Below are 25,954 nucleotides of genomic sequence, written 5' to 3'. Positions count from 1 at the left end.
TGCATTCACCACTATTCTTTTGGCTCGGGTAATTGTTCAGAAACAAGAGTTGTGTCAGGTGTGGTGTGAGCCCATCTGCTTCTGAAGGTCACCGCAGGCTGAGGGACATCAAATCCTTTGATGTGCTATCGCAGCAAAACTTCCTGATTTTTGCATGAATGCAGCTGAAATGAAAGAAGGAGAAAAGTCTATGCAAGTATTAATGCCTTCTCTGATGATTGAACTCAGGACCTTCAGATTATGAGACTGACACGCTGCCTACTGCGCTAAGAAGGCACTTGCCTGGTTAGTAACTGAAGAGTGTGACCAACTATGTTCGCTTACGTGGCATTCAAAGCCAGAATGCAAAGATTGCCAAAATGCTCGAGCCAGGTAGGAGCCGAACATGCAATCTTCTAATCCGTAGTCAGATGCGTTATCCATTGCGCCGCTGGCCCAGGCTGTGAAAAATAGCTGCGACATCAGCAAGTACACAGGACGAGCAGCATTAAAAGGCATGCGGCAGACAATCAGCAAAGATAGGCACCTCTGCCGCTTCCCTTCGATTGACAGGTGGGGAGCGGAGCAGTGCAGTAGAAAACAAAGCAAAGCAAAGTCGTCCTTAGGTGGTTGGTTGCACTCCGGCTTGAAGCAGTGAGCATTCTTTTGAAGTAAGTATGTGTGTGGTAAGTCGCAATTCGCTGAAGGCAGAGTTCTTAATATGATGAGCAGTTTACAGCTGAACATGTTGCAGCTGAGGCACAGGACAGTGCCTTCACCGTTTTGCTTGAACACTTGCATGTGTGTGTCAGCAGGGAGTGCCTTTGAGAAGCAATGCATGTAAAGAGCCAGCATTTTCTTTCAGGCAAAGCCTCAGGCAATTGCACTTTCTTTCAGGCAAAGCCTCAGGCAATTGCACTTTCTTTCAGGCAAAGCCTCAGGCAATAGAAGTCATTTGTCCATCAGTCAGACAGGGCTCTCGCCTGCTCCCTCACGCTCGTGGCGGCTGCGACGTTGCGCTCAACTCGCTTCCCTTGCGCAGGCTCGAGCTCTTCTCGGCGTCTTTCACCATATCCATGGCTTCCAGTCCTGCCCTTGCTCGCCTGCTATTGCTCAGTAACGTCGATCGGAGCAAAGCATTGAAAGTGTTCAGGGAGCAGGCCAACCTGAAGCAAGAGATTTCTGCTGGTCGTGGAACAGCGAGGAGGCAAGTGATAAGGGGCTCGTCAGATGCAAACTGGGAGCTAATGCCAGCCATCAATGGGGAATTAGCTCAAATGGTAGAGTGCTTGCTTTGTATGTGAGAGTTAGCGGGATCAATACCTGCATTCACCACTATTCTTTTGGCTCGGGTAATTGTTCAGAAACAAGAGTTGTGTCAGGTGTGGTGTGAGCCCATCTGCTTCTGAAGGTCACCGCAGGCTGAGGGACATCAAATCCTTTGATGTGCTATCGCAGCAAAACTTCCTGATTTTTGCATGAATGCAGCTGAAATGAAAGAAGGAAAAAAGTCTATGCAAGTATTAATGCCTTCTCTGAGGATTGAACTCAGGACCTTCAGATTATGAGACTGACACGCTGCCTACTGCGCTAAGAAGGCACTTGCCTGGTTAGTAACTGAAGAGTGTGACCAACTATGTTCGCTTACGTGGCATTCAAAGCCAGAATGCAAAGATTGCCAAAATGCTCGAGCCAGGTAGGAGCCGAACATGCAATCTTCTAATCCGTAGTCAGATGCGTTATCCATTGCGCCGCTGGCCCAGGCTGTGAAAAATAGCTGCGACATCAGCAAGTACACAGGACGAGCAGCATTAAAAGGCATGCGGCAGACAATCAGCAAAGATAGGCACCTCTGCCGCTTCCCTTCGATTGACAGGTGGGGAGCGGAGCAGTGCAGTAGAAAACAAAGCAAAGCAAAGTCGTCCTTAGGTGGTTGGTTGCACTCCGGCTTGAAGCAGTGAGCATTCTTTTGAAGTAAGTATGTGTGTGGTAAGTCGCAATTCGCTGAAGGCAGAGTTCTTAATATGATGAGCAGTTTACAGCTGAACATGTTGCAGCTGAGGCACAGGACAGTGCCTTCACCGTTTTGCTTGAACACTTGCATGTGTGTGTCAGCAGGGAGTGCCTTTGAGAAGCAATGCATGTAAAGAGCCAGCATTTTCTTTCAGGCAAAGCCTCAGGCAATTGCACTTTCTTTCAGGCAAAGCCTCAGGCAATTGCACTTTCTTTCAGGCAAAGCCTCAGGCAATAGAAGTCATTTGTCCATCAGTCAGACAGGGCTCTCGCCTGCTCCCTCACGCTCGTGGCGGCTGCGACGTTGCGCTCAACTCGCTTCCCTTGCGCAGGCTCGAGCTCTTCTCGGCGTCTTTCACCATATCCATGGCTTCCAGTCCTGCCCTTGCTCGCCTGCTATTGCTCAGTAACGTCGATCGGAGCAAAGCATTGAAAGTGTTCAGGGAGCAGGCCAACCTGAAGCAAGAGATTTCTGCTGGTCGTGGAACAGCGAGGAGGCAAGTGATAAGGGGCTCGTCAGATGCAAACTGGGAGCTAATGCCAGCCATCAATGGGGAATTAGCTCAAATGGTAGAGTGCTTGCTTTGTATGTGAGAGTTAGCGGGATCAATACCTGCATTCACCACTATTCTTTTGGCTCGGGTAATTGTTCAGAAACAAGAGTTGTGTCAGGTGTGGTGTGAGCCCATCTGCTTCTGAAGGTCACCGCAGGCTGAGGGACATCAAATCCTTTGATGTGCTATCGCAGCAAAACTTCCTGATTTTTGCATGAATGCAGCTGAAATGAAAGAAGGAAAAAAGTCTATGCAAGTATTAATGCCTTCTCTGAGGATTGAACTCAGGACCTTCAGATTATGAGACTGACACGCTGCCTACTGCGCTAAGAAGGCACTTGCCTGGTTAGTAACTGAAGAGTGTGACCAACTATGTTCGCTTACGTGGCATTCAAAGCCAGAATGCAAAGATTGCCAAAATGCTCGAGCCAGGTAGGAGCCGAACATGCAATCTTCTAATCCGTAGTCAGATGCGTGATCCATTGCGCCGCTGGCCCAGGCTGTGAAAAATAGCTGCGACATCAGCAAGTACACAGGACGAGCAGCATTAAAAGGCATGCGGCAGACAATCAGCAAAGATAGGCACCTCTGCCGCTTCCCTTCGATTGACAGGTGGGGAGCGGAGCAGTGCAGTAGAAAACAAAGCAAAGCAAAGTTGTCCTTAGATGGTTGGTTGCACTCCGGCTTGAAGCAGTGAGCATTCTTTTGAAGTAAGTATGTGTGTGGTAAGTCGCAATTCGCTGAAGGCAGAGTTCTTAATATGATGAGCAGTTTACAGCTAAACATGTTGCAGCTGAGGCACAGGACAGTGCCTTCACCGTTTTGCTTGAACACTTGCATGTGTGTGTCAGCAGGGAGTGCCTTTGAGCAGCAATGCATGTAAAGAGCCAGCATTTTCTATCAGGCAAAGCCTCAGGCAATTGCACTTTCTTTCAGGCAAAGCCTCAGGCAATAGAAGTCATTTGTCCATCAGTCAGACAGGGCTCTCGCCTGCTCCCTCACGCTCGTGGCGGCTGCGACGTTGCGCTCAACTCACTTCCCTTGCGCAGGCTCGAGCTCTTCTCGGCGTCTTTCACCATATCCATGGCTTCCAGTCCTGCCCTTGCTCGCCTGCTATTGCTCAGTAACGTCGATTGGAGCAAAGCATTGAAAGTGTTCAGGGAGCAGGCCAACCTGAAACAAGAGATTTCTGCTGGTCGTGGAACAGCGAGGAGGCAAGTGATAAGGGGCTAGTCAGATGCAAACTGGGAGATAATGCCAGACATAAATGGGGAATTAGCTCAAATGGTGGAGCGCTTGCTTTGCATGTGAGAGTTAGCGGGATCAATACCTGCATTCACCACTATTCTTTTGGCTCGGGTAATTGTTCAGAAACAAGAGTTGTGTCAGGTGTGGTGTGAGCCCATCTGCTTCTGAAGGTCACCGCAGGCTGAGGGACATCAAATCCTTTGATGTGCTATCGCAACAAAACTTCCTGATTTTTGCATGAATGCAGCTGAAATGAAAGAAGGAGAAAAGTCTATGCAAGTATTAATGCCTTCTCTGAGGATTGAACTCAGGACCTTCAGATTATGAGACTGACGCGCTGCCTACTGCGCTAAGAAGGCACTTGCCTGGTTAGTAACTGAAGAGTGTGACCAACTATGTTCGCTTACGTGGCATTCAAAGCCAGAATGCAAAGATTGCCAAAATGCTCGAGCCAGGTAGGAGCCGAACATGCAATCTTCTAATCCGTAGTCAGATGCGTGATCCATTGCGCCGCTGGCCCAGGCTGTGAAAAATAGCTGCGACATCAGCAAGTACACAGGACGAGCAGCATTAAAAGGCATGCGGCAGACAATCAGCAAAGATAGGCACCTCTGCCGCTTCCCTTCGATTGACAGGTGGGGAGCGGAGCAGTGCAGTAGAAAACAAAGCAAAGCAAAGTCGTCCTTAGGTGGTTGGTTGCACTCCGGCTTGAAGCAGTGAGCATTCTTTTGAAGTAAGTATGTGTGTGGTAAGTCGCAATTCGCTGAAGGCAGAGTTCTTAATATGAGCAGTTTACAGCTGAACATGTTGCAGCTGAGGCACAGGACAGTGCCTTCACCGTTTTGCTTGAGCACTTGCATGTGTGTGTCAGCAGGGAGTGCCTTTGAGCAGCAATGCATGTAAAGAGCCAGCATTTTCTTTCAGGCAAAGCCTCAGGCAATTGCACTTTCTTTCAGGCAAAGCCTCAGGCAATAGACGTCATTTGTCCATCAGTCAGACAGGGCTCTCGCCTGCTCCCTCACGCTCGTGGCGGCTGCGACGTTGCGCTCAACTCGCTTCCCTTGCGCAGGCTCGAGCTCTTCTCGGCGTCTTTCACCATATCCATGGCTTCCAGTCCTGCCCTTGCTCGCCTGCTATTGCTCAGTAACGTCGATCGGAGCAAAGCATTGAAAGTGTTCAGGGAGCAGGCCAACCTGAAGCAAGAGATTTCTGCTGGTCGTGGAACAGCGAGGAGGCAAGTGATAAGGGGCTAGTCAGATGCAAACTGGGAGATAATGCCAGACATAAATGGGGAATTAGCTCAAATGGTGGAGCGCTTGCTTTGCATGTGAGAGTTAGCGGGATCAATACCTGCATTCACCACTATTCTTTTGGCTCGGGTAATTGTTCAGAAACAAGAGTTGTGTCAGGTGTGGTGTGAGCCCATCTGCTTCTGAAGGTCACCGCAGGCTGAGGGACATCAAATCCTTTGATGTGCTATCGCAGCAAAACTTCCTGATTTTTGCATGAATGCAGCTGAAATGAAAGAAGGAGAAAAGTCTATGCAAGTATTAATGCCTTCTCTGAGGATTGAACTCAGGACCTTCAGATTATGAGACTGACGCGCTGCCTACTGCGCTAAGAAGGCACTTGCCTGGTTAGTAACTGAAGAGTGTGACCAACTATGTTCGCTTACGTGGCATTCAAAGCCAGAATGCAAAGATTGCTAAAATGCTCGAGCCAGGTAGGAGCCGAACATGCAATCTTCTAATCCGTAGTCAGATGCGTGATCCATTGCGCGCTGGCCCAGGCTGTGAAAAATAGCTGCGACATCAGCAAGTACACAGGACGAGCAGCATTAAAAGGCATGCGGCAGACAATCAGCAAAGATAGGCACCTCTGCCGCTTCCCTTCGATTGACAGGTGGGGAGCGGAGCAGTGCAGTAGAAAACAAAGCAAAGCAAAGTCGTCCTTAGGTGGTTGGTTGCACTCCGGCTTGAAGCAGTGAGCATTCTTTTGAAGTAAGTATGTGTGTGGTAAGTCGCAATTCGCTGAAGGCAGAGTTCTTAATATGATGAGCAGTTTACAGCTGAACATGTTGCAGCTGAGGCACAGGACAGTGCCTTCACCGTTTTGCTTGAACACTTGCATGTGTGTGTCAGCAGGGAGTGCCTTTGAGAAGCAATGCATGTAAAGAGCCAGCATTTTCTTTCAGGCAAAGCCTCAGGCAATTGCACTTTCTTTCAGGCAAAGCCTCAGGCAATTGCACTTTCTTTCAGGCAAAGCCTCAGGCAATAGAAGTCATTTGTCCATCAGTCAGACAGGGCTCTCGCCTGCTCCCTCACGCTCGTGGCGGCTGCGACGTTGCGCTCAACTCGCTTCCCTTGCGCAGGCTCGAGCTCTTCTCGGCGTCTTTCACCATATCCATGGCTTCCAGTCCTGCCCTTGCTCGCCTGCTATTGCTCAGTAACGTCGATCGGAGCAAAGCAGTGAAAGTGTTCAGGGAGCAGGCCAACCTGAAGCAAGAGATTTCTGCTGGTCGTGGAACAGCGAGGAGGCAAGTGATAAGGGGCTAGTCAGATGCAAACTGGGAGCTAATGCCAGACATCAATGGGGAATTAGCTCAAATGGTAGAGCGCTTGCTTTGCATGTGAGAGTTAGCGGGATCAATACCTGCATTCACCACTATTCTTTTGGCTCGGGTAATTGTTCAGAAACAAGAGTTGTGTCAGGTGTGGTGTGAGCCCATCTGCTTCTGAAGGTCACCGCAGGCTGAGGGACATCAAATCCTTTGATGTGCTATCGCAGCAAAACTTCCTGATTTTTGCATGAATGCAGCTGAAATGAAAGAAGGAAAAAAGTCTATGCAAGTATTAATGCCTTCTCTGAGGATTGAACTCAGGACCTTCAGATTATGAGACTGACGCGCTGCCTACTGCGCTAAGAAGGCACTTGCCTGGTTAGTAACTGAAGAGTGTGACCAACTATGTTCGCTTACGTGGCATTCAAAGCCAGAATGCAAAGATTGCCAAAATGCTCGAGCCAGGTAGGAGCCGAACATGCAATCTTCTAATCCGTAGTCAGATGCGTGATCCATTGCGCCGCTGGCCCAGGCTGTGAAAAATAGCTGCGACATCAGCAAGTACACAGGACGAGCAGCATTAAAAGGCATGCGGCAGACAATCAGCAAAGATAGGCACCTCTGCCGCTTCCCTTCGATTGACAGGTGGGGAGCGGAGCAGTGCAGTAGAAAACAAAGCAAAGTCGTCCTTAGGTGGTTGGTTGCACTCCGGCTTGAAGCAGTGAGCATTCTTTTGAAGTAAGTATGTGTGTGGTAAGTCGCAATTCGCTGAAGGCAGAGTTCTTAATATGATGAGCAGTTTACAGCTGAACATGTTGCAGCTGAGGCACAGGACAGTGCCTTCACCGTTTTGCTTGAACACTTGCATGTGTGTGTCAGCAGGGAGTGCCTTTGAGCAGCAATGCATGTAAAGAGCCAGCATTTTCTATCAGGCAAAGCCTCAGGCAATTGCACTTTCTTTCAGGCAAAGCCTCAGGCAATAGAAGTCATTTGTCCATCAGTCAGACAGGGCTCTCGCCTGCTCCCTCACGCTCGTGGCGGCTGCGACGTTGCGCTCAACTCGCTTCCCTTGCGCAGGCTCGAGCTCTTCTCGGCGTCTTTCACCATATCCATGGCTTCCAGTCCTGCCCTTGCTCGCCTGCTATTGCTCAGTAACGTCGATTGGAGCAAAGCATTGAAAGTGTTCAGGGAGCAGGCCAACCTGAAGCAAGAGATTTCTGCTGGTCGTGGAACAGCGAGGAGGCAAGTGATAAGGGGCTAGTCAGATGCAAACTGGGAGCTAATGCCAGACATCAATGGGGAATTAGCTCAAATGGTAGAGCGCTTGCTTTGCATGTGAGAGTTAGCGGGATCAATACCTGCATTCACCACTATTCTTTTGGCTCGGGTAATTGTTCAGAAACAAGAGTTGTGTCAGGTGTGGTGTGAGCCCATCTGCTTCTGAAGGTCACCGCAGGCTGAGGGACATCAAATCCTTTGATGTGCTATCGCAGCAAAACTTCCTGATTTTTGCATGAATGCAGCTGAAATGAAAGAAGGAGAAAAGTCTATGCAAGTATTAATGCCTTCTCTGAGGATTGAACTCAGGACCTTCAGATTATGAGACTGACACGCTGCCTACTGCGCTAAGAAGGCACTTGCCTGGTTAGTAACTGAAGAGTGTGACCAACTATGTTCGCTTACGTGGCATTCAAAGCCAGAATGCAAAGATTGCCAAAATGCTCGAGCCAGGTAGGAGCCGAACATGCAATCTTCTAATCCGTAGTCAGATGCGTGATCCATTGCGCCGCTGGCCCAGGCTGTGAAAAATAGCTGCGACATCAGCAAGTACACAGGACGAGCAGCATTAAAAGGCATGCGGCAGACAATCAGCAAAGATAGGCACCTCTGCCGCTTCCCTTCGATTGACAGGTGGGGAGCGGAGCAGTGCAGTAGAAAACAAAGCAAAGCAAAGTCGTCCTTAGGTGGTTGGTTGCACTCCGGCTTGAAGCAGTGAGCATTCTTTTGAAGTAAGTATGTGTGTGGTAAGTCGCAATTCGCTGAAGGCAGAGTTCTTAATATGATGAGCAGTTTACAGCTGAACATGTTGCAGCTGAGGCACAGGACAGTGCCTTCACCGTTTTGCTTGAACACTTGCATGTGTGTGTCAGCAGGGAGTGCCTTTGAGAAGCAATGCATGTAAAGAGCCAGCATTTTCTTTCAGGCAAAGCCTCAGGCAATTGCACTTTCTTTCAGGCAAAGCCTCAGGCAATTGCACTTTCTTTCAGGCAAAGCCTCAGGCAATAGAAGTCATTTGTCCATCAGTCAGACAGGGCTCTCGCCTGCTCCCTCACGCTCGTGGCGGCTGCGACGTTGCGCTCAACTCGCTTCCCTTGCGCAGGCTCGAGCTCTTCTCGGCGTCTTTCACCATATCCATGGCTTCCAGTCCTGCCCTTGCTCGCCTGCTATTGCTCAGTAACGTCGATCGGAGCAAAGCATTGAAAGTGTTCAGGGAGCAGGCCAACCTGAAGCAAGAGATTTCTGCTGGTCGTGGAACAGCGAGGAGGCAAGTGATAAGGGGCTAGTCAGATGCAAACTGGGAGCTAATGCCAGACATCAATGGGGAATTAGCTCAAATGGTAGAGCGCTTGCTTTGCATGTGAGAGTTAGCGGGATCAATACTTGCATTCACCACTATTCTTTTGGCTCGGGTAATTGTTCAGAAACAAGAGTTGTGTCAGGTGTGGTGTGAGCCCATCTGCTTCTGAAGGTCACCGCAGGCTGAGGGACATCAAATCCTTTGATGTGCTATCGCAGCAAAACTTCCTGATTTTTGCATGAATGCAGCTGAAATGAAAGAAGGAAAAAAGTCTATGCAAGTATTAATGCCTTCTCTGAGGATTGAACTCAGGACCTTCAGATTATGAGACTGACACGCTGCCTACTGCGCTAAGAAGGCACTTGCCTGGTTAGTAACTGAAGAGTGTGACCAACTATGTTCGCTTACGTGGCATTCAAAGCCAGAATGCAAAGATTGCCAAAATGCTCGAGCCAGGTAGGAGCCGAACATGCAATCTTCTAATCCGTAGTCAGATGCGTGATCCATTGCGCCGCTGGCCCAGGCTGTGAAAAATAGCTGCGACATCAGCAAGTACACAGGACGAGCAGCATTAAAAGGCATGCGGCAGACAATCAGCAAAGATAGGCACCTCTGCCGCTTCCCTTCGATTGACAGGTGGGGAGCGGAGCAGTGCAGTAGAAAACAAAGCAAAGCAAAGTTGTCCTTAGATGGTTGGTTGCACTCCGGCTTGAAGCAGTGAGCATTCTTTTGAAGTAAGTATGTGTGTGGTAAGTCGCAATTCGCTGAAGGCAGAGTTCTTAATATGATGAGCAGTTTACAGCTAAACATGTTGCAGCTGAGGCACAGGACAGTGCCTTCACCGTTTTGCTTGAACACTTGCATGTGTGTGTCAGCAGGGAGTGCCTTTGAGCAGCAATGCATGTAAAGAGCCAGCATTTTCTATCAGGCAAAGCCTCAGGCAATTGCACTTTCTTTCAGGCAAAGCCTCAGGCAATAGAAGTCATTTGTCCATCAGTCAGACAGGGCTCTCGCCTGCTCCCTCACGCTCGTGGCGGCTGCGACGTTGCGCTCAACTCACTTCCCTTGCGCAGGCTCGAGCTCTTCTCGGCGTCTTTCACCATATCCATGGCTTCCAGTCCTGCCCTTGCTCGCCTGCTATTGCTCAGTAACGTCGATTGGAGCAAAGCATTGAAAGTGTTCAGGGAGCAGGCCAACCTGAAACAAGAGATTTCTGCTGGTCGTGGAACAGCGAGGAGGCAAGTGATAAGGGGCTAGTCAGATGCAAACTGGGAGATAATGCCAGACATAAATGGGGAATTAGCTGAAATGGTGGAGCGCTTGCTTTGCATGTGAGAGTTAGCGGGATCAATACCTGCATTCACCACTATTCTTTTGGCTCGGGTAATTGTTCAGAAACAAGAGTTGTGTCAGGTGTGGTGTGAGCCCATCTGCTTCTGAAGGTCACCGCAGGCTGAGGGACATCAAATCCTTTGATGTGCTATCGCAACAAAACTTCCTGATTTTTGCATGAATGCAGCTGAAATGAAAGAAGGAGAAAAGTCTATGCAAGTATTAATGCCTTCTCTGAGGATTGAACTCAGGACCTTCAGATTATGAGACTGACGCGCTGCCTACTGCGCTAAGAAGGCACTTGCCTGGTTAGTAACTGAAGAGTGTGACCAACTATGTTCGCTTACGTGGCATTCAAAGCCAGAATGCAAAGATTGCCAAAATGCTCGAGCCAGGTAGGAGCCGAACATGCAATCTTCTAATCCGTAGTCAGATGCGTGATCCATTGCGCCGCTGGCCCAGGCTGTGAAAAATAGCTGCGACATCAGCAAGTACACAGGACGAGCAGCATTAAAAGGCATGCGGCAGACAATCAGCAAAGATAGGCACCTCTGCCGCTTCCCTTCGATTGACAGGTGGGGAGCGGAGCAGTGCAGTAGAAAACAAAGCAAAGCAAAGTCGTCCTTAGGTGGTTGGTTGCACTCCGGCTTGAAGCAGTGAGCATTCTTTTGAAGTAAGTATGTGTGTGGTAAGTCGCAATTCGCTGAAGGCAGAGTTCTTAATATGAGCAGTTTACAGCTGAACATGTTGCAGCTGAGGCACAGGACAGTGCCTTCACCGTTTTGCTTGAGCACTTGCATGTGTGTGTCAGCAGGGAGTGCCTTTGAGCAGCAATGCATGTAAAGAGCCAGCATTTTCTTTCAGGCAAAGCCTCAGGCAATTGCACTTTCTTTCAGGCAAAGCCTCAGGCAATAGACGTCATTTGTCCATCAGTCAGACAGGGCTCTCGCCTGCTCCCTCACGCTCGTGGCGGCTGCGACGTTGCGCTCAACTCGCTTCCCTTGCGCAGGCTCGAGCTCTTCTCGGCGTCTTTCACCATATCCATGGCTTCCAGTCCTGCCCTTGCTCGCCTGCTATTGCTCAGTAACGTCGATCGGAGCAAAGCATTGAAAGTGTTCAGGGAGCAGGCCAACCTGAAGCAAGAGATTTCTGCTGGTCGTGGAACAGCGAGGAGGCAAGTGATAAGGGGCTAGTCAGATGCAAACTGGGAGCTAATGCCAGACATCAATGGGGAATTAGCTCAAATGGTAGAGCGCTTGCTTTGCATGTGAGAGTTAGCGGGATCAATACCTGCATTCACCACTATTCTTTTGGCTCGGGTAATTGTTCAGAAACAAGAGTTGTGTCAGGTGTGGTGTGAGCCCATCTGCTTCTGAAGGTCACCGCAGGCTGAGGGACATCAAATCCTTTGATGTGCTATCGCAGCAAAACTTCCTGATTTTTGCATGAATGCAGCTGAAATGAAAGAAGGAAAAAAGTCTATGCAAGTATTAATGCCTTCTCTGAGGATTGAACTCAGGACCTTCAGATTATGAGACTGACGCGCTGCCTACTGCGCTAAGAAGGCACTTGCCTGGTTAGTAACTGAAGAGTGTGACCAACTATGTTCGCTTACGTGGCATTCAAAGCCAGAATGCAAAGATTGCCAAAATGCTCGAGCCAGGTAGGAGCCGAACATGCAATCTTCTAATCCGTAGTCAGATGCGTGATCCATTGCGCCGCTGGCCCAGGCTGTGAAAAATAGCTGCGACATCAGCAAGTACACAGGACGAGCAGCATTAAAAGGCATGCGGCAGACAATCAGCAAAGATAGGCACCTCTGCCGCTTCCCTTCGATTGACAGGTGGGGAGCGGAGCAGTGCAGTAGAAAACAAAGCAAAGTCGTCCTTAGGTGGTTGGTTGCACTCCGGCTTGAAGCAGTGAGCATTCTTTTGAAGTAAGTATGTGTGTGGTAAGTCGCAATTCGCTGAAGGCAGAGTTCTTAATATGATGAGCAGTTTACAGCTGAACATGTTGCAGCTGAGGCACAGGACAGTGCCTTCACCGTTTTGCTTGAACACTTGCATGTGTGTGTCAGCAGGGAGTGCCTTTGAGCAGCAATGCATGTAAAGAGCCAGCATTTTCTATCAGGCAAAGCCTCAGGCAATTGCACTTTCTTTCAGGCAAAGCCTCAGGCAATAGAAGTCATTTGTCCATCAGTCAGACAGGGCTCTCGCCTGCTCCCTCACGCTCGTGGCGGCTGCGACGTTGCGCTCAACTCGCTTCCCTTGCGCAGGCTCGAGCTCTTCTCGGCGTCTTTCACCATATCCATGGCTTCCAGTCCTGCCCTTGCTCGCCTGCTATTGCTCAGTAACGTCGATTGGAGCAAAGCATTGAAAGTGTTCAGGGAGCAGGCCAACCTGAAGCAAGAGATTTCTGCTGGTCGTGGAACAGCGAGGAGGCAAGTGATAAGGGGCTAGTCAGATGCAAACTGGGAGCTAATGCCAGACATCAATGGGGAATTAGCTCAAATGGTAGAGCGCTTGCTTTGCATGTGAGAGTTAGCGGGATCAATACCTGCATTCACCACTATTCTTTTGGCTCGGGTAATTGTTCAGAAACAAGAGTTGTGTCAGGTGTGGTGTGAGCCCATCTGCTTCTGAAGGTCACCGCAGGCTGAGGGACATCAAATCCTTTGATGTGCTATCGCAGCAAAACTTCCTGATTTTTGCATGAATGCAGCTGAAATGAAAGAAGGAGAAAAGTCTATGCAAGTATTAATGCCTTCTCTGAGGATTGAACTCAGGACCTTCAGATTATGAGACTGACACGCTGCCTACTGCGCTAAGAAGGCACTTGCCTGGTTAGTAACTGAAGAGTGTGACCAACTATGTTCGCTTACGTGGCATTCAAAGCCAGAATGCAAAGATTGCCAAAATGCTCGAGCCAGGTAGGAGCCGAACATGCAATCTTCTAATCCGTAGTCAGATGCGTGATCCATTGCGCCGCTGGCCCAGGCTGTGAAAAATAGCTGCGACATCAGCAAGTACACAGGACGAGCAGCATTAAAAGGCATGCGGCAGACAATCAGCAAAGATAGGCACCTCTGCCGCTTCCCTTCGATTGACAGGTGGGGAGCGGAGCAGTGCAGTAGAAAACAAAGCAAAGCAAAGTCGTCCTTAGGTGGTTGGTTGCACTCCGGCTTGAAGCAGTGAGCATTCTTTTGAAGTAAGTATGTGTGTGGTAAGTCGCAATTCGCTGAAGGCAGAGTTCTTAATATGATGAGCAGTTTACAGCTGAACATGTTGCAGCTGAGGCACAGGACAGTGCCTTCACCGTTTTGCTTGAACACTTGCATGTGTGTGTCAGCAGGGAGTGCCTTTGAGAAGCAATGCATGTAAAGAGCCAGCATTTTCTTTCAGGCAAAGCCTCAGGCAATTGCACTTTCTTTCAGGCAAAGCCTCAGGCAATTGCACTTTCTTTCAGGCAAAGCCTCAGGCAATAGAAGTCATTTGTCCATCAGTCAGACAGGGCTCTCGCCTGCTCCCTCACGCTCGTGGCGGCTGCGACGTTGCGCTCAACTCGCTTCCCTTGCGCAGGCTCGAGCTCTTCTCGGCGTCTTTCACCATATCCATGGCTTCCAGTCCTGCCCTTGCTCGCCTGCTATTGCTCAGTAACGTCGATCGGAGCAAAGCATTGAAAGTGTTCAGGGAGCAGGCCAACCTGAAGCAAGAGATTTCTGCTGGTCGTGGAACAGCGAGGAGGCAAGTGATAAGGGGCTAGTCAGATGCAAACTGGGAGCTAATGCCAGACATCAATGGGGAATTAGCTCAAATGGTAGAGCGCTTGCTTTGCATGTGAGAGTTAGCGGGATCAATACTTGCATTCACCACTATTCTTTTGGCTCGGGTAATTGTTCAGAAACAAGAGTTGTGTCAGGTGTGGTGTGAGCCCATCTGCTTCTGAAGGTCACCGCAGGCTGAGGGACATCAAATCCTTTGATGTGCTATCGCAGCAAAACTTCCTGATTTTTGCATGAATGCAGCTGAAATGAAAGAAGGAAAAAAGTCTATGCAAGTATTAATGCCTTCTCTGAGGATTGAACTCAGGACCTTCAGATTATGAGACTGACACGCTGCCTACTGCGCTAAGAAGGCACTTGCCTGGTTAGTAACTGAAGAGTGTGACCAACTATGTTCGCTTACGTGGCATTCAAAGCCAGAATGCAAAGATTGCCAAAATGCTCGAGCCAGGTAGGAGCCGAACATGCAATCTTCTAATCCGTAGTCAGATGCGTGATCCATTGCGCCGCTGGCCCAGGCTGTGAAAAATAGCTGCGACATCAGCAAGTACACAGGACGAGCAGCATTAAAAGGCATGCGGCAGACAATCAGCAAAGATAGGCACCTCTGCCGCTTCCCTTCGATTGACAGGTGGGGAGCGGAGCAGTGCAGTAGAAAACAAAGCAAAGCAAAGTTGTCCTTAGATGGTTGGTTGCACTCCGGCTTGAAGCAGTGAGCATTCTTTTGAAGTAAGTATGTGTGTGGTAAGTCGCAATTCGCTGAAGGCAGAGTTCTTAATATGATGAGCAGTTTACAGCTAAACATGTTGCAGCTGAGGCACAGGACAGTGCCTTCACCGTTTTGCTTGAACACTTGCATGTGTGTGTCAGCAGGGAGTGCCTTTGAGCAGCAATGCATGTAAAGAGCCAGCATTTTCTATCAGGCAAAGCCTCAGGCAATTGCACTTTCTTTCAGGCAAAGCCTCAGGCAATAGAAGTCATTTGTCCATCAGTCAGACAGGGCTCTCGCCTGCTCCCTCACGCTCGTGGCGGCTGCGACGTTGCGCTCAACTCACTTCCCTTGCGCAGGCTCGAGCTCTTCTCGGCGTCTTTCACCATATCCATGGCTTCCAGTCCTGCCCTTGCTCGCCTGCTATTGCTCAGTAACGTCGATTGGAGCAAAGCATTGAAAGTGTTCAGGGAGCAGGCCAACCTGAAACAAGAGATTTCTGCTGGTCGTGGAACAGCGAGGAGGCAAGTGATAAGGGGCTAGTCAGATGCAAACTGGGAGATAATGCCAGACATAAATGGGGAATTAGCTCAAATGGTGGAGCGCTTGCTTTGCATGTGAGAGTTAGCGGGATCAATACCTGCATTCACCACTATTCTTTTGGCTCGGGTAATTGTTCAGAAACAAGAGTTGTGTCAGGTGTGGTGTGAGCCCATCTGCTTCTGAAGGTCACCGCAGGCTGAGGGACATCAAATCCTTTGATGTGCTATCGCAACAAAACTTCCTGATTTTTGCATGAATGCAGCTGAAATGAAAGAAGGAGAAAAGTCTATGCAAGTATTAATGCCTTCTCTGAGGATTGAACTCAGGACCTTCAGATTATGAGACTGACGCGCTGCCTACTGCGCTAAGAAGGCACTTGCCTGGTTAGTAACTGAAGAGTGTGACCAACTATGTTCGCTTACGTGGCATTCAAAGCCAGAATGCAAAGATTGCCAAAATGCTCGAGCCAGGTAGGAGCCGAACATGCAATCTTCTAATCCGTAGTCAGATGCGTGATCCATTGCGCCGCTGGCCCAGGCTGTGAAAAATAGCTGCGACATCAGCAAGTACACAGGACGAGCAGCATTAAAAGGCATGCGGCAGACAATCAGCAAAGATAGGCACCTCTGCCGCTTCCCTTCGATTGACAGGTGGGGAGCGGAGCAGTGCAGTAGAAAACAAAGCAAAGCAAAGTCGTCCTTAGGTGGTTGGTTGCACTCCGGCTTGAAGCAGTGAGCATTCTTTTGAAGTAAGTATGTGTGTGGTAAGTCGCAATTCGCTGAAGGCAGAGTTCTTAATATGAGCAGTTTACAGCTGAACATGTTGCAGCTGAGGCACAGGACAGTGCCTTCACCGTTTTGCTTGAGCACTTGCATGTGTGTGTCAGCAGGGAGTGCCTTTGAGCAGCAATGCATGTAAAGAGCCAGCATTTTCTTTCAGGCAAAGCCTCAGGCAATTGCACTTTCTTTCAGGCAAAGCCTCAGGCAATAGAAGTCATTTGTCCATCAGTCAGACAGGGCTCTCGCCTGCTCCCTCACGCTCGTGGCGGCTGCGACGTTGCGCTCAACTCGCTTCCCTTGCGCAGGCTCGAGCTCTTCTCGGCGTCTTTCACCATATCCATGGCTTCCAGTCCTGCCCTTGCTCGCCTGCTATTGCTCAGTAACGTCGATCGGAGCAAAGCATTGAAAGTGTTCAGGGAGCAGGCCAACCTGAAGCAAGAGATTTCTGCTGGTCGTGGAACAGCGAGGAGGCAAGTGATAAGGGGCTAGTCAGATGCAAACTGGGAGATAATGCCAGACATAAATGGGGAATTAGCTCAAATGGTGGAGCGCTTGCTTTGCATGTGAGAGTTAGTGGGATCAATACCTGCATTCACCACTATTCTTTTGGCTCGGGTAATTGTTCAGAAACAAGAGTTGTGTCAGGTGTGGTGTGAGCCCATCTGCTTCTGAAGGTCACCGCAGGCTGAGGGACATCAAATCCTTTGATGTGCTATCGCAGCAAAACTTCCTGATTTTTGCATGAATGCAGCTGAAATGAAAGAAGGAGAAAAGTCTATGCAAGTATTAATGCCTTCTCTGAGGATTGAACTCAGGACCTTCAGATTATGAGACTGACGCGCTGCCTACTGCGCTAAGAAGGCACTTGCCTGGTTAGTAACTGAAGAGTGTGACCAACTATGTTCGCTTACGTGGCATTCAAAGCCAGAATGCAAAGATTGCTAAAATGCTCGAGCCAGGTAGGAGCCGAACATGCAATCTTCTAATCCGTAGTCAGATGCGTGATCCATTGCGCCGCTGGCCCAGGCTGTGAAAAATAGCTGCGACATCAGCAAGTACACAGGACGAGCAGCATTAAAAGGCATGCGGCAGACAATCAGCAAAGATAGGCACCTCTGCCGCTTCCCTTCGATTGACAGGTGGGGAGCGGAGCAGTGCAGTAGAAAACAAAGCAAAGCAAAGTCGTCCTTAGGTGGTTGGTTGCACTCCGGCTTGAAGCAGTGAGCATTCTTTTGAAGTAAGTATGTGTGTGGTAAGTCGCAATTCGCTGAAGGCAGAGTTCTTAATATGATGAGCAGTTTACAGCTGAACATGTTGCAGCTGAGGCACAGGACAGTGCCTTCACCGTTTTGCTTGAACACTTGCATGTGTGTGTCAGCAGGGAGTGCCTTTGAGAAGCAATGCATGTAAAGAGCCAGCATTTTCTTTCAGGCAAAGCCTCAGGCAATTGCACTTTCTTTCAGGCAAAGCCTCAGGCAATTGCACTTTCTTTCAGGCAAAGCCTCAGGCAATAGAAGTCATTTGTCCATCAGTCAGACAGGGCTCTCGCCTGCTCCCTCACGCTCGTGGCGGCTGCGACGTTGCGCTCAACTCGCTTCCCTTGCGCAGGCTCGAGCTCTTCTCGGCGTCTTTCACCATATCCATGGCTTCCAGTCCTGCCCTTGCTCGCCTGCTATTGCTCAGTAACGTCGATCGGAGCAAAGCATTGAAAGTGTTCAGGGAGCAGGCCAACCTGAAGCAAGAGATTTCTGCTGGTCGTGGAACAGCGAGGAGGCAAGTGATAAGGGGCTAGTCAGATGCAAACTGGGAGCTAATGCCAGACATCAATGGGGAATTAGCTCAAATGGTAGAGCGCTTGCTTTGCATGTGAGAGTTAGCGGGATCAATACCTGCATTCACCACTATTCTTTTGGCTCGGGTAATTGTTCAGAAACAAGAGTTGTGTCAGGTGTGGTGTGAGCCCATCTGCTTCTGAAGGTCACCGCAGGCTGAGGGACATCAAATCCTTTGATGTGCTATCGCAGCAAAACTTCCTGATTTTTGCATGAATGCAGCTGAAATGAAAGAAGGAAAAAAGTCTATGCAAGTATTAATGCCTTCTCTGAGGATTGAACTCAGGACCTTCAGATTATGAGACTGACGCGCTGCCTACTGCGCTAAGAAGGCACTTGCCTGGTTAGTAACTGAAGAGTGTGACCAACTATGTTCGCTTACGTGGCATTCAAAGCCAGAATGCAAAGATTGCCAAAATGCTCGAGCCAGGTAGGAGCCGAACATGCAATCTTCTAATCCGTAGTCAGATGCGTGATCCATTGCGCCGCTGGCCCAGGCTGTGAAAAATAGCTGCGACATCAGCAAGTACACAGGACGAGCAGCATTAAAAGGCATGCGGCAGACAATCAGCAAAGATAGGCACCTCTGCCGCTTCCCTTCGATTGACAGGTGGGGAGCGGAGCAGTGCAGTAGAAAACAAAGCAAAGTCGTCCTTAGGTGGTTGGTTGCACTCCGGCTTGAAGCAGTGAGCATTCTTTTGAAGTAAGTATGTGTGTGGTAAGTCGCAATTCGCTGAAGGCAGAGTTCTTAATATGATGAGCAGTTTACAGCTGAACATGTTGCAGCTGAGGCACAGGACAGTGCCTTCACCGTTTTGCTTGAACACTTGCATGTGTGTGTCAGCAGGGAGTGCCTTTGAGCAGCAATGCATGTAAAGAGCCAGCATTTTCTATCAGGCAAAGCCTCAGGCAATTGCACTTTCTTTCAGGCAAAGCCTCAGGCAATAGAAGTCATTTGTCCATCAGTCAGACAGGGCTCTCGCCTGCTCCCTCACGCTCGTGGCGGCTGCGACGTTGCGCTCAACTCGCTTCCCTTGCGCAGGCTCGAGCTCTTCTCGGCGTCTTTCACCATATCCATGGCTTCCAGTCCTGCCCTTGCTCGCCTGCTATTGCTCAGTAACGTCGATTGGAGCAAAGCATTGAAAGTGTTCAGGGAGCAGGCCAACCTGAAGCAAGAGATTTCTGCTGGTCGTGGAACAGCGAGGAGGCAAGTGATAAGGGGCTAGTCAGATGCAAACTGGGAGCTAATGCCAGACATCAATGGGGAATTAGCTCAAATGGTAGAGCGCTTGCTTTGCATGTGAGAGTTAGCGGGATCAATACCTGCATTCACCACTATTCTTTTGGCTCGGGTAATTGTTCAGAAACAAGAGTTGTGTCAGGTGTGGTGTGAGCCCATCTGCTTCTGAAGGTCACCGCAGGCTGAGGGACATCAAATCCTTTGATGTGCTATCGCAGCAAAACTTCCTGATTTTTGCATGAATGCAGCTGAAATGAAAGAAGGAGAAAAGTCTATGCAAGTATTAATGCCTTCTCTGAGGATTGAACTCAGGACCTTCAGATTATGAGACTGACACGCTGCCTACTGCGCTAAGAAGGCACTTGCCTGGTTAGTAACTGAAGAGTGTGACCAACTATGTTCGCTTACGTGGCATTCAAAGCCAGAATGCAAAGATTGCCAAAATGCTCGAGCCAGGTAGGAGCCGAACATGCAATCTTCTAATCCGTAGTCAGATGCGTGATCCATTGCGCCGCTGGCCCAGGCTGTGAAAAATAGCTGCGACATCAGCAAGTACACAGGACGAGCAGCATTAAAAGGCATGCGGCAGACAATCAGCAAAGATAGGCACCTCTGCCGCTTCCCTTCGATTGACAGGTGGGGAGCGGAGCAGTGCAGTAGAAAACAAAGCAAAGCAAAGTCGTCCTTAGGTGGTTGGTTGCACTCCGGCTTGAAGCAGTGAGCATTCTTTTGAAGTAAGTATGTGTGTGGTAAGTCGCAATTCGCTGAAGGCAGAGTTCTTAATATGATGAGCAGTTTACAGCTGAACATGTTGCAGCTGAGGCACAGGACAGTGCCTTCACCGTTTTGCTTGAACACTTGCATGTGTGTGTCAGCAGGGAGTGCCTTTGAGAAGCAATGCATGTAAAGAGCCAGCATTTTCTTTCAGGCAAAGCCTCAGGCAATTGCACTTTCTTTCAGGCAAAGCCTCAGGCAATTGCACTTTCTTTCAGGCAAAGCCTCAGGCAATAGAAGTCATTTGTCCATCAGTCAGACAGGGCTCTCGCCTGCTCCCTCACGCTCGTGGCGGCTGCGACGTTGCGCTCAACTCGCTTCCCTTGCGCAGGCTCGAGCTCTTCTCGGCGTCTTTCACCATATCCATGGCTTCCAGTCCTGCCCTTGCTCGCCTGCTATTGCTCAGTAACGTCGATCGGAGCAAAGCATTGAAAGTGTTCAGGGAGCAGGCCAACCTGAAGCAAGAGATTTCTGCTGGTCGTGGAACAGCGAGGAGGCAAGTGATAAGGGGCTAGTCAGATGCAAACTGGGAGCTAATGCCAGACATCAATGGGGAATTAGCTCAAATGGTAGAGCGCTTGCTTTGCATGTGAGAGTTAGCGGGATCAATACCTGCATTCACCACTATTCTTTTGGCTCGGGTAATTGTTCAGAAACAAGAGTTGTGTCAGGTGTGGTGTGAGCCCATCTGCTTCTGAAGGTCACCGCAGGCTGAGGGACATCAAATCCTTTGATGTGCTATCGCAGCAAAACTTCCTGATTTTTGCATGAATGCAGCTGAAATGAAAGAAGGAAAAAAGTCTATGCAAGTATTAATGCCTTCTCTGAGGATTGAACTCAGGACCTTCAGATTATGAGACTGACACGCTGCCTACTGCGCTAAGAAGGCACTTGCCTGGTTAGTAACTGAAGAGTGTGACCAACTATGTTCGCTTACGTGGCATTCAAAGCCAGAATGCAAAGATTGCCAAAATGCTCGAGCCAGGTAGGAGCCGAACATGCAATCTTCTAATCCGTAGTCAGATGCGTGATCCATTGCGCCGCTGGCCCAGGCTGTGAAAAATAGCTGCGACATCAGCAAGTACACAGGACGAGCAGCATTAAAAGGCATGCGGCAGACAATCAGCAAAGATAGGCACCTCTGCCGCTTCCCTTCGATTGACAGGTGGGGAGCGGAGCAGTGCAGTAGAAAACAAAGCAAAGCAAAGTTGTCCTTAGATGGTTGGTTGCACTCCGGCTTGAAGCAGTGAGCATTCTTTTGAAGTAAGTATGTGTGTGGTAAGTCGCAATTCGCTGAAGGCAGAGTTCTTAATATGATGAGCAGTTTACAGCTAAACATGTTGCAGCTGAGGCACAGGACAGTGCCTTCACCGTTTTGCTTGAACACTTGCATGTGTGTGTCAGCAGGGAGTGCCTTTGAGCAGCAATGCATGTAAAGAACCAGCATTTTCTATCAGGCAAAGCCTCAGGCAATTGCACTTTCTTTCAGGCAAAGCCTCAGGCAATAGAAGTCATTTGTCCATCAGTCAGACAGGGCTCTCGCCTGCTCCCTCATGCTCGTGGCGGCTGCGACGTTGCGCTCAACTCACTTCCCTTGCGCAGGCTCGAGCTCTTCTCGGCGTCTTTCACCATATCCATGGCTTCCAGTCCTGCCCTTGCTCGCCTGCTATTGCTCAGTAACGTCGATTGGAGCAAAGCATTGAAAGTGTTCAGGGAGCAGGCCAACCTGAAACAAGAGATTTCTGCTGGTCGTGGAACAGCGAGGAGGCAAGTGATAAGGGGCTAGTCAGATGCAAACTGGGAGATAATGCCAGACATAAATGGGGAATTAGCTCAAATGGTGGAGCGCTTGCTTTGCATGTGAGAGTTAGCGGGATCAATACCTGCATTCACCACTATTCTTTTGGCTCGGGTAATTGTTCAGAAACAAGAGTTGTGTCAGGTGTGGTGTGAGCCCATCTGCTTCTGAAGGTCACCGCAGGCTGAGGGACATCAAATCCTTTGATGTGCTATCGCAACAAAACTTCCTGATTTTTGCATGAATGCAGCTGAAATGAAAGAAGGAGAAAAGTCTATGCAAGTATTAATGCCTTCTCTGAGGATTGAACTCAGGACCTTCAGATTATGAGACTGACGCGCTGCCTACTGCGCTAAGAAGGCACTTGCCTGGTTAGTAACTGAAGAGTGTGACCAACTATGTTCGCTTACGTGGCATTCAAAGCCAGAATGCAAAGATTGCCAAAATGCTCGAGCCAGGTAGGAGCCGAACATGCAATCTTCTAATCCGTAGTCAGATGCGTTATCCATTGCGCCGCTGGCCCAGGCTGTGAAAAATAGCTGCGACATCAGCAAGTACACAGGACGAGCAGCATTAAAAGGCATGCGGCAGACAATCAGCAAAGATAGGCACCTCTGCCGCTTCCCTTCGATTGACAGGTGGGGAGCGGAGCAGTGCAGTAGAAAACAAAGCAAAGCAAAGTCGTCCTTAGGTGGTTGGTTGCACTCCGGCTTGAAGCAGTGAGCATTCTTTTGAAGTAAGTATGTGTGTGGTAAGTCGCAATTCGCTGAAGGCAGAGTTCTTAATATGAGCAGTTTACAGCTGAACATGTTGCAGCTGAGGCACAGGACAGTGCCTTCACCGTTTTGCTTGAGCACTTGCATGTGTGTGTCAGCAGGGAGTGCCTTTGAGCAGCAATGCATGTAAAGAGCCAGCATTTTCTTTCAGGCAAAGCCTCAGGCAATTGCACTTTCTTTCAGGCAAAGCCTCAGGCAATAGAAGTCATTTGTCCATCAGTCAGACAGGGCTCTCGCCTGCTCCCTCACGCTCGTGGCGGCTGCGACGTTGCGCTCAACTCGCTTCCCTTGCGCAGGCTCGAGCTCTTCTCGGCGTCTTTCACCATATCCATGGCTTCCAGTCCTGCCCTTGCTCGCCTGCTATTGCTCAGTAACGTCGATCGGAGCAAAGCATTGAAAGTGTTCAGGGAGCAGGCCAACCTGAAGCAAGAGATTTCTGCTGGTCGTGGAACAGCGAGGAGGCAAGTGATAAGGGGCTAGTCAGATGCAAACTGGGAGATAATGCCAGACATAAATGGGGAATTAGCTCAAATGGTGGAGCGCTTGCTTTGCATGTGAGAGTTAGCGGGATCAATACCTGCATTCACCACTATTCTTTTGGCTCGGGTAATTGTTCAGAAACAAGAGTTGTGTCAGGTGTGGTGTGAGCCCATCTGCTTCTGAAGGTCACCGCAGGCTGAGGGACATCAAATCCTTTGATGTGCTATCGCAGCAAAACTTCCTGATTTTTGCATGAATGCAGCTGAAATGAAAGAAGGAGAAAAGTCTATGCAAGTATTAATGCCTTCTCTCAGGATTGAACTCAGGACCTTCAGATTATGAGACTGACGCGCTGCCTACTGCGCTAAGAAGGCACTTGCCTGGTTAGTAACTGAAGAGTGTGACCAACTATGTTCGCTTACGTGGCATTCAAAGCCAGAATGCAAAGATTGCTAAAATGCTCGAGCCAGGTAGGAGCCGAACATGCAATCTTCTAATCCGTAGTCAGATGCGTGATCCATTGCGCCGCTGGCCCAGGCTGTGAAAAATAGCTGCGACATCAGCAAGTACACAGGACGAGCAGCATTAAAAGGCATGCGGCAGACAATCAGCAAAGATAGGCACCTCTGCCGCTTCCCTTCGATTGACAGGTGGGGAGCGGAGCAGTGCAGTAGAAAACAAAGCAAAGCAAAGTCGTCCTTAGGTGGTTGGTTGCACTCCGGCTTGAAGCAGTGAGCATTCTTTTGAAGTAAGTATGTGTGTGGTAAGTCGCAATTCGCTGAAGGCAGAGTTCTTAATATGATGAGCAGTTTACAGCTGAACATGTTGCAGCTGAGGCACAGGACAGTGCCTTCACCGTTTTGCTTGAACACTTGCATGTGTGTGTCAGCAGGGAGTGCCTTTGAGAAGCAATGCATGTAAAGAGCCAGCATTTTCTTTCAGGCAAAGCCTCAGGCAATTGCACTTTCTTTCAGGCAAAGCCTCAGGCAATTGCACTTTCTTTCAGGCAAAGCCTCAGGCAATAGAAGTCATTTGTCCATCAGTCAGACAGGGCTCTCGCCTGCTCCCTCACGCTCGTGGCGGCTGCGACGTTGCGCTCAACTCGCTTCCCTTGCGCAGGCTCGAGCTCTTCTCGGCGTCTTTCACCATATCCATGGCTTCCAGTCCTGCCCTTGCTCGCCTGCTATTGCTCAGTAACGTCGATCGGAGCAAAGCATTGAAAGTGTTCAGGGAGCAGGCCAACCTGAAGCAAGAGATTTCTGCTGGTCGTGGAACAGCGAGGAGGCAAGTGATAAGGGGCTAGTCAGATGCAAACTGGGAGCTAATGCCAGACATCAATGGGGAATTAGCTCAAATGGTAGAGCGCTTGCTTTGCATGTGAGAGTTAGCGGGATCAATACCTGCATTCACCACTATTCTTTTGGCTCGGGTAATTGTTCAGAAACAAGAGTTGTGTCAGGTGTGGTGTGAGCCCATCTGCTTCTGAAGGTCACCGCAGGCTGAGGGACATCAAATCCTTTGATGTGCTATCGCAGCAAAACTTCCTGATTTTTGCATGAATGCAGCTGAAATGAAAGAAGGAAAAAAGTCTATGCAAGTATTAATGCCTTCTCTGAGGATTGAACTCAGGACCTTCAGATTATGAGACTGACGCGCTGCCTACTGCGCTAAGAAGGCACTTGCCTGGTTAGTAACTGAAGAGTGTGACCAACTATGTTCGCTTACGTGGCATTCAAAGCCAGAATGCAAAGATTGCCAAAATGCTCGAGCCAGGTAGGAGCCGAACATGCAATCTTCTAATCCGTAGTCAGATGCGTGATCCATTGCGCCGCTGGCCCAGGCTGTGAAAAATAGCTGCGACATCAGCAAGTACACAGGACGAGCAGCATTAAAAGGCATGCGGCAGACAATCAGCAAAGATAGGCACCTCTGCCGCTTCCCTTCGATTGACAGGTGGGGAGCGGAGCAGTGCAGTAGAAAACAAAGCAAAGTCGTCCTTAGGTGGTTGGTTGCACTCCGGCTTGAAGCAGTGAGCATTCTTTTGAAGTAAGTATGTGTGTGGTAAGTCGCAATTCGCTGAAGGCAGAGTTCTTAATATGATGAGCAGTTTACAGCTGAACATGTTGCAGCTGAGGCACAGGACAGTGCCTTCACCGTTTTGCTTGAACACTTGCATGTGTGTGTCAGCAGGGAGTGCCTTTGAGCAGCAATGCATGTAAAGAGCCAGCATTTTCTTTCAGGCAAAGCCTCAGGCAATTGCACTTTCTTTCAGGCAAAGCCTCAGGCAATTGCACTTTCTTTCAGGCAAAGCCTCAGGCAATAGAAGTCATTTGTCCATCAGTCAGACAGGGCTCTCGCCTGCTCCCTCACGCTCGTGGCGGCTGCGACATTGCGCTCAACTCGCTTCCCTTGCGCAGGCTCGAGCTCTTCTCGGCGTCTTTCACCATATCCATGGCTTCCAGTCCTGCCCTTGCTCGCCTGCTATTGCTCAGTAACGTCGATCGGAGCAAAGCATTGAAAGTGTTCAGGGAGCAGGCCAACCTGAAGCAAGAGATTTCTGCTGGTCGTGGAACAGCGAGGAGGCAAGTGATAAGGGGCTAGTCAGATGCAAACTGGGAGCTAATGCCAGACATCAATGGGGAATTAGCTCAAATGGTAGAGCGCTTGCTTTGCATGTGAGAGTTAGCGGGATCAATACCTGCATTCACCACTATTCTTTTGGCTCGGGTAATTGTTCAGAAACAAGAGTTGTGTCAGGTGTGGTGTGAGCCCATCTGCTTCTGAAGGTCACCGCAGGCTGAGGGACATCAAATCCTTTGATGTGCTATCGCAACAAAACTTCCTGATTTTTGCATGAATGCAGCTGAAATGAAAGAAGGAAAAAAGTCTATGCAAGTATTAATGCCTTCTCTGAGGATTGAACTCAGGACCTTCAGATTATGAGACTGACGCGCTGCCTACTGCGCTAAGAAGGCACT

General features: G+C 49.4%; 21 non-coding genes across 21 annotated transcripts; all 21 read right to left on the bottom strand.

Moving 5' to 3' along the window:
* Positions 1-203: 203 nt before the first annotated feature.
* Positions 204-276, bottom strand: trnam-cau (transfer RNA methionine (anticodon CAU)). The gene has a single exon. It is a non-coding gene; the product is annotated as a tRNA-Met (tRNA).
* A 1,230-nt stretch (positions 277-1,506) lies between these two features.
* trnam-cau (transfer RNA methionine (anticodon CAU)) lies at positions 1,507-1,579 on the bottom strand. The gene has a single exon. It is a non-coding gene; the product is annotated as a tRNA-Met (tRNA).
* Positions 1,580-2,809: 1,230 nt separating this feature from the next.
* Positions 2,810-2,882, bottom strand: trnam-cau (transfer RNA methionine (anticodon CAU)). Its single transcript has one exon. It is a non-coding gene; the product is annotated as a tRNA-Met (tRNA).
* Positions 2,883-4,080: 1,198 nt separating this feature from the next.
* trnam-cau (transfer RNA methionine (anticodon CAU)) lies at positions 4,081-4,153 on the bottom strand. The gene has a single exon. It is a non-coding gene; the product is annotated as a tRNA-Met (tRNA).
* Positions 4,154-5,348: 1,195 nt separating this feature from the next.
* trnam-cau (transfer RNA methionine (anticodon CAU)) lies at positions 5,349-5,421 on the bottom strand. The gene has a single exon. It is a non-coding gene; the product is annotated as a tRNA-Met (tRNA).
* Positions 5,422-6,650: 1,229 nt separating this feature from the next.
* Positions 6,651-6,723, bottom strand: trnam-cau (transfer RNA methionine (anticodon CAU)). The gene has a single exon. It is a non-coding gene; the product is annotated as a tRNA-Met (tRNA).
* A 1,193-nt stretch (positions 6,724-7,916) lies between these two features.
* trnam-cau (transfer RNA methionine (anticodon CAU)) lies at positions 7,917-7,989 on the bottom strand. The gene has a single exon. It is a non-coding gene; the product is annotated as a tRNA-Met (tRNA).
* A 1,230-nt stretch (positions 7,990-9,219) lies between these two features.
* trnam-cau (transfer RNA methionine (anticodon CAU)) lies at positions 9,220-9,292 on the bottom strand. The gene has a single exon. It is a non-coding gene; the product is annotated as a tRNA-Met (tRNA).
* Positions 9,293-10,490: 1,198 nt separating this feature from the next.
* On the bottom strand, positions 10,491-10,563 carry trnam-cau (transfer RNA methionine (anticodon CAU)). Its single transcript has one exon. It is a non-coding gene; the product is annotated as a tRNA-Met (tRNA).
* Positions 10,564-11,758: 1,195 nt separating this feature from the next.
* trnam-cau (transfer RNA methionine (anticodon CAU)) lies at positions 11,759-11,831 on the bottom strand. The gene has a single exon. It is a non-coding gene; the product is annotated as a tRNA-Met (tRNA).
* A 1,193-nt stretch (positions 11,832-13,024) lies between these two features.
* trnam-cau (transfer RNA methionine (anticodon CAU)) lies at positions 13,025-13,097 on the bottom strand. Its single transcript has one exon. It is a non-coding gene; the product is annotated as a tRNA-Met (tRNA).
* Positions 13,098-14,327: 1,230 nt separating this feature from the next.
* trnam-cau (transfer RNA methionine (anticodon CAU)) lies at positions 14,328-14,400 on the bottom strand. Its single transcript has one exon. It is a non-coding gene; the product is annotated as a tRNA-Met (tRNA).
* A 1,198-nt stretch (positions 14,401-15,598) lies between these two features.
* Positions 15,599-15,671, bottom strand: trnam-cau (transfer RNA methionine (anticodon CAU)). The gene has a single exon. It is a non-coding gene; the product is annotated as a tRNA-Met (tRNA).
* A 1,195-nt stretch (positions 15,672-16,866) lies between these two features.
* Positions 16,867-16,939, bottom strand: trnam-cau (transfer RNA methionine (anticodon CAU)). The gene has a single exon. It is a non-coding gene; the product is annotated as a tRNA-Met (tRNA).
* Positions 16,940-18,169: 1,230 nt separating this feature from the next.
* trnam-cau (transfer RNA methionine (anticodon CAU)) lies at positions 18,170-18,242 on the bottom strand. The gene has a single exon. It is a non-coding gene; the product is annotated as a tRNA-Met (tRNA).
* A 1,193-nt stretch (positions 18,243-19,435) lies between these two features.
* trnam-cau (transfer RNA methionine (anticodon CAU)) lies at positions 19,436-19,508 on the bottom strand. The gene has a single exon. It is a non-coding gene; the product is annotated as a tRNA-Met (tRNA).
* A 1,230-nt stretch (positions 19,509-20,738) lies between these two features.
* Positions 20,739-20,811, bottom strand: trnam-cau (transfer RNA methionine (anticodon CAU)). Its single transcript has one exon. It is a non-coding gene; the product is annotated as a tRNA-Met (tRNA).
* A 1,198-nt stretch (positions 20,812-22,009) lies between these two features.
* On the bottom strand, positions 22,010-22,082 carry trnam-cau (transfer RNA methionine (anticodon CAU)). Its single transcript has one exon. It is a non-coding gene; the product is annotated as a tRNA-Met (tRNA).
* Positions 22,083-23,277: 1,195 nt separating this feature from the next.
* Positions 23,278-23,350, bottom strand: trnam-cau (transfer RNA methionine (anticodon CAU)). The gene has a single exon. It is a non-coding gene; the product is annotated as a tRNA-Met (tRNA).
* A 1,230-nt stretch (positions 23,351-24,580) lies between these two features.
* On the bottom strand, positions 24,581-24,653 carry trnam-cau (transfer RNA methionine (anticodon CAU)). Its single transcript has one exon. It is a non-coding gene; the product is annotated as a tRNA-Met (tRNA).
* A 1,225-nt stretch (positions 24,654-25,878) lies between these two features.
* trnam-cau (transfer RNA methionine (anticodon CAU)) lies at positions 25,879-25,951 on the bottom strand. The gene has a single exon. It is a non-coding gene; the product is annotated as a tRNA-Met (tRNA).
* Between the last annotated feature and the right edge of the window lie 3 nt (positions 25,952-25,954).

The sequence above is a fragment of the Pristiophorus japonicus genome, unplaced genomic scaffold (genome assembly GCF_044704955.1).
Source record: "Pristiophorus japonicus isolate sPriJap1 unplaced genomic scaffold, sPriJap1.hap1 HAP1_SCAFFOLD_207, whole genome shotgun sequence".
Taxonomy (NCBI): Eukaryota; Metazoa; Chordata; class Chondrichthyes; family Pristiophoridae; genus Pristiophorus; species Pristiophorus japonicus.
Note: the sequence above shows the minus strand (reverse complement) of the source record. Positions and strands in the feature narration are given on the sequence as shown.